Source organism: Halichoerus grypus, chromosome 2 (genome assembly GCF_964656455.1).
Source record: "Halichoerus grypus chromosome 2, mHalGry1.hap1.1, whole genome shotgun sequence".
NCBI lineage: Eukaryota > Metazoa > Chordata > Mammalia > Carnivora > Phocidae > Halichoerus > Halichoerus grypus.
Genome location: NC_135713.1, coordinates 125,617,862 through 125,624,059, shown reverse-complemented (window position 1 = coordinate 125,624,059; position 6,198 = coordinate 125,617,862). Strand labels below are relative to the sequence as shown.

The window sequence follows — 6,198 nt, the reverse complement described above, 5'->3', positions numbered from 1 at the left end:
GTATACTGCGTGAAGAGGCATGGAGAAACATTTTCAAATGAGGGAAATATATATACATATATACATAACTATGAATAAAACTGTGCAGTGTTCAGGAAGTAGTCTGGAAAGCAAAATAGAAAGGAATGAATTGAGCAACATTGGGACCATAAATTGAAAGACTGACTTTAGTAAACCATATAGTGCAAATATATGTTAATTATGTCTATATTTATGTATTTCATAGGGATGGTTAAGGACCAAATGACACTATGTAACTAAAGCTACTTTGTCTACTGGAAAAAGTTTATACAAACATTAATTATTTTAGGATATTTTAGCATTTAGTGGCAGATCATGGAAATTTTATTCCCTTAAATCCACATTCTTTGAACCATATATAATTTTTTGAAATATATATGTGTGTATGTTTCTGGGCTTCCACTCATTTTTTTCAGGTATTATGGAGCGCCTAAAATGTTTTAAAAAGTGAGGATAGAGCATTGAGCAAATAAAGTCCTTGCACACATGCAGCTTTCTACAAACAATAAACAAAGGCAATGTCCAATGAGCATACATACTCTAAAGAAAAAAAATTCAGGGTAAGGGCATAAAAAGTGGTTTAGCACTGGGAGCTAGAGAAGGTGATATCCTTGACCTTTGAGCACATCTTGTTCTTAACAAAATGGAATCTTACTATCTGTTCTATTCTTCAGCTTGCTTCGTTCATTTCTCAGTGTACTTACGGACATCATTTCCCATGTGAGCACATACAGATTTGATTCATTCTTTTTCTATGTTAAGTTATATGGGTTACATGGATATTCCACAATTTATCCAACTAGTACCCAATTTTGTGTATTTTTTTAAAGATTTTACTTGTTTATTTGTCAGAGAGAGCGGGTATGCACACAAGCAGGGAGAGGGGCAGGCAGAGGGAGAAGCAGGCTCCTCAATATGCAAGGAGCCTGATGCGGAACTCCATCCCAGGACCCTGGGATCATGACCTGAGCCGAAGGCAGATGCTTAACTGACTGAGCCACCCAGGTGTCCCCAGTACCCAATTTTGAACAATTAGATCATTTACCACAAAGATGAGATGAATATATTTTTAAACACTCATCTGTCTTTCTGTTATATGACTTTCTGGAAGTAGAATCACTGGGTCAAAGGGTATATGCACTTTTAATTTGATTGATATTACCTACTGTCCTTTAAATAGGTTTTACCCAAACGTGTTTCCTCACCAGAACTGAGAATGGTTAAACTTTTAAACTCTTTCGTATCTAATAAGCCAACTGATACATTATTGATGAGGGTAAGTACTTTTCATATGATCATTGGAGACTGTTTTTTTCATGACTTATCAAATTCTTTGCTTATTTTTCTATTGGATTTTTATCTTTTTAATAATGATTTGTAGAAACTTTTAATATTTTATATAAAGACACTTTGTTTTATATTTTACAAATATCTTTCCTTTCAACTTTGTGATCATTTACTCTCTACAGAGGCATTAAATTGTTAAATGGGCATTTTTTTTTCCTAACTTTTTTTTTCTAACTTTTTTTTTTTGAAGTAGGCTCCACACTGGTCAGGAACTCACAACCCAAGATGGAGACCTGAGCTGAAATCAAGAGTCAGACACTGGGGCGCCTGGGTGGCTCAGTCGTTAGGCGTCTACCTTTGGCTCAGGTCATGATCCCAGGATCTTGGGATCGAGCCCCTTGTCGGGCTCTCTGCTCAGTGGGAAGCCTGCTTCTCTTTCTCCCACTCCCCCTGCTTGTGTTCCCTCTCTTGCTGTCTCTCTCTGTCAAATAAATAAATAAATAAAAATCTTAAAAAAAAAAAAAGAGTCGGACACTTACCTGACCGAACCATGCAGGTGTCCCCTAAATAGGCATTTTTTTTTCAATTTAAAGATTTATTTATTTATCTTAGAGAGATAGCGCATTTGTACTTGGTGGGGTGGGGGCAGAGGGAGAGGGAGAGAGAGAGAATCTCAAGCTGACTCCCCACTGAGTGTGGAGCCCGACACGGCTCTCGATCCTATGACCTGAGCTGAAATCAAAAGTCGAACACTTAACCAGCTGAGCCACCCAGGCGCCCCCCTAAATAGACATTTTAAACAATCTTTTTCTGTATGGGTTCCTGGATTTGACTCATGCTTAGAATGGCCTTCTATGTCCCAAGATTATTGAAACGTGTTTTGAGCAGCACTGAGCTGGCTAAGTCAGTAGAGCATGTGAGTCTTGATGTCAGAATTGGGAGTTCAAGCCCCCAAATTGGGGTAGAGAATACTTTAAAAAAAAAAAAAATAAATAAATAAATAATAAAATATATTCTTGTATTTTATTGTAATTCTTTAGTTACAATTATGGTTATATTCTTAATCCTCATTTTTAGTTTTTGAAACACCATTTACTAAATAATCTATCACTTCTTTACTGATTTGAAATTCTACTTTCTTGTATACTAAATATGTACAAATTTAGTTTGAACATTTTGTTTTCTTCTGAAGATCTATTTTTGTCAGGATGTGTCATTATTTTAATTTCCATGATTCAATAGGATATTTTGGTATCTGGCATGGTAATCCCTCCTAATTAATCCTTCTTTTTCCCCAATTTTCTTCATTGTTCCTAGGCATTTATTTCCCTAGATAAGCTGTATTCTCAAATTTTCTAGTTTCCCACAAAACAAGATTCATCTGTCAGCTAATTTTAAAAGAAACTGCATTATAACAAATATGAAAAGATGAGACAGAATGAGCTTTGACAAATCAAAAGGAGAAAGCAAATGGCATTATTTGTGATGATTTGGTTGCATACCTGGAAAGCCTACAAGAATTATGGGGCGCCTGGGTGGCTCAGTTGGTTAAGCAACTGCCTTCGGCTCAGGTCATGATCCCGGAGTCCTGGGATCGAGTCCCACATCGGGCTCCCTGCTCAGTGGGGAGTCTGCTTCTCCCTCTGACCCTCCTCCCTCTCATGCTCTCTCTCTCTCAAATAAATAAATAAAAAATCTTTAAAAAAAAAAAAGAATTAATTAAAAGTCTCTGGAGAGTTCAACATTGGGGTCAAGTACATATACACAAAATACAATAATAACTTGCTTTTTCAGGGGCAGGAGCAAGCCAATGTCGCTGTTTCCCATTGAGGCCTGTGGGCTTGAGGGACCTTCAGCTTTGTTCAGAGAATTTAGGCCAAAATTCAGATGCTGAGTTTTGTAAACCTTAATGGGTTGCAGCTGAAGGAATTAAAAATTCCTGTGAAAGCTGCAAGTAATTTCTATCTGGCAAGAATGAATATTTTACTAGTCTTTAAGCAGACTGTTTATTCTAGGAAAACCTCCTAAGTGTCTTCCAGTTACATAAGATGTCTGAAAGAACTGGGGGAAGGATGGATGTAAAAGACGTGTTGGGGAGAAAGTTGCATCTCTCTGGCTTGGGATGCTTTGGGGCAAGATGGTTGTTTCCTGCTCGGACCCTGGCCTGTTAGAGAGCACCTGTGGTTCAAGAGCGGAGCACAGAACAGGACCTGCTTCTGGGGCAAACTGTGTACAGTTCAGGGCCCTGTGCTTAGAAAAGTCCCACATTTGGTTTAATGCTCTGCTACTGCCATTTTTAAAATTCATAATAACTTTTGAACAGGGAACCTGCATTTTAGTTTTGCTCTGCGCCATATACATTATGTAAATGGTCTGCACCAGAAATTGGTCAAAGTGTTTTCACCAAACCCTGTGAGACGAGTGAAATGCAAACTAGCTCCATCAGGATCAGAAGAGGTGAGAGAACTGATCCTCCCTGGAAGAGAGAGAGAAGAGAGAGAGGAGAACTGATTTTCCTGGAATTCAGAATCAGTCTTCTCCCTGAAGATTGGTGGCTATTGTTTAAAAAAAAAAAAAAGTTTTTTGGGGCGCCTGGGTGGCTCAGTCGTTAAGCGTCTGCCTTCGGCTCAGGTCATGATCCCAGGGTCCTGGAAACGAGCCCTGCATCCGGCTCCCTGCTCCGCGGGAAGCCTGCTTCTCCATCTCCCACTCCCCCTGCTTGTGTTCCCTCTCTCGCTGTGTCTCTCTGTCAAATAAATAAAATCTTAAAAAAAAAATTTTTTTTTTACTCTTTCATTGTGTTTTACAACTAGTTATTGTAACCACTGGAGAAACCTCAGTGTTGTAAAATTGGATCCTGGGGCAAACTCAAATGTGGGTTCTCCCTTCATATGCCTTTGAATAAAAAGAAAGGAGCCCTTTTCTTTACAGTAGGATAAGAGAATTTGACTAATCTGGCTAAATAAGAGAGAGAGAGGGGGGCGCCTGGGTGGCTCAGTCGTTAAGCATCTGTCTGCCTTCGGCTCAGGTCCTGATCCCAGGGTCCTGGGATTGACCCACATCGGGCTCCCTGCTCGGCGGGAAGCCTGCTTCTCCCGCTCCTGCTCCCCCTGCTTGTGCTCCCACTTTCGCTGTGTCTCTCTCTCTGTCAAATAAATAAATAAAATCTTTAAAAAATAAATAAATAAATAAGACAGAGAGTCAGAGCAGGGTGACTATATGTTCTGTAAAGAGGAGTAGCCATGCAAGGGGATTGGCAGAAGGGCTTTTGGGCCTCTGTGGGTATGAGGCTCTGGTTCCCCAAATAAAGAAAGAAACTCTTCCATCCATCTTTGGGCAGAGAGGTGAGAACAGCGCCTGAAGTTCCTTGGAATTGGGGGAGAGCTGCCTTCCTCAGTTGCTTCTACTTCTTGAGATAGCTTGACAGCTAACTACTTAACAGTTGTGTCACATTCTTTTATCTTCAGACAGAGCTGCTGGGACTCCTCAGTCTTTGGGCCTTGATCTAACACTCTGCTGTGACATAGCTTCATGGAGTGCTCCTAACTCTGTGTGATTCTGAGTGCAGGATTTGCTCCTTCCCTCTCTTGTAATTAACGGATCGGCAGGAGGAGAAAAGGAAGTTGACATGCTGAGAGGACCAGAGATGAGAGACAGAACACTAACTACCTAGACTTGATTGTTTTCCTTTTAGATTATCGTGGCTTCTCTTTAGTAAATCCCTTTTGTGATGAAGATGGTTCAAGTTAGGGGGCACCTGGCTGGCTCAGTCAGTAGAGCATGTGACTTTTGATCTCAGGGTTGTGAATTCAAGCCCCACACTGGGCGTGGAGCCAATTAAAAAAAAAAAAAAGATGGTTCAAGTTGGGTTTCTGTCTTGCCCCCAAAGAATCTTTGATTTTATCTTTGAAGGGACTGAGAGACTCAGGCATCTGTGTTTCAAGTACTCAAGGAAGGGCATTGAGAAGAGTTTTCAATTAGAAATAATTGTGCCTCTGATAAACCTCATTGGGTACAATGCCGCCACTGTGCTAAACTTCAGGCGTCTTCGTTACCTGATTTATCCAAGGTCCATGGTCCTGAACCTTTCCCATTGCATACCTCTCCCTCCCCTTCAGCCAGTTGGGTTTATTTTTATTTTTATTTTTATTTTTATTTTTTTAAAGATTTTTTATTTATTTATTTGAGAGAGACAGAATGAGAGAGAGCAAGCACATGAGAGGGGGGAGGGTCAGAGGGAGAAGCAGACTCCCTGCCGAGCAGGGAGCCCGATGCGGGACTCGATCCAGGGACTCCAGGATCATGACCTGAGCCGAAGGCAGTCGCTTAACCAACTGAGCCACCCAGGCGCCCTATTTTTATTTTTTTTTAAAGATTTTATTTATTTATTTGACAGAGAGAGACACAGCGAGAGAAGGAACACAAGCAGGGGGAGTGGGAGAGGGAGAAACAGGCTTCCCGCTGAGCAGGGAGCCCCATGCGGGGCTCGATCCCAGGACCCCGGGATCCTGACCTGAGCCGAAGGCAGACGCTTAACGACTGAGCCACCCAGGCGCCCCTAGTTGGGTTTATTTTGAAATAATATAGGACTGCTTCCCTTGTATCATTGAGGATTCAATTGCAAGAAACAAAACTTTGGCTAAATAAACAAAGAATTTATTGGCAGCATATTAGCTAGATCATAGCTTAGAAGGAGGAATTGCATACCCAGCCTTGAGAAGTTCTCCACCCAGAAAAGTCCAGATCTCACTAGTGGGGAACTTGTGTGCTTCTTCTTTCAGCTCTTGCCAGCAGATGATGGGGTCCAACCCCCTGCAGTACCTGTGTGCCTCATGTCAACAGGAAAGTTCCCTCTAAGAGTTTCCCTGGCTTCTTACTGAGATGTGTCCA

The 6,198-nt window shown here is 41.1% G+C and overlaps 1 pseudogene; it reads right to left on the bottom strand.

Moving 5' to 3' along the window:
* Nucleotides 1-5,232: 5,232 nt before the first annotated feature.
* Nucleotides 5,233-5,346, bottom strand: LOC118521643 (U4 spliceosomal RNA; annotated as a pseudogene).
* Nucleotides 5,347-6,198: the final 852 nt, after the last annotated feature.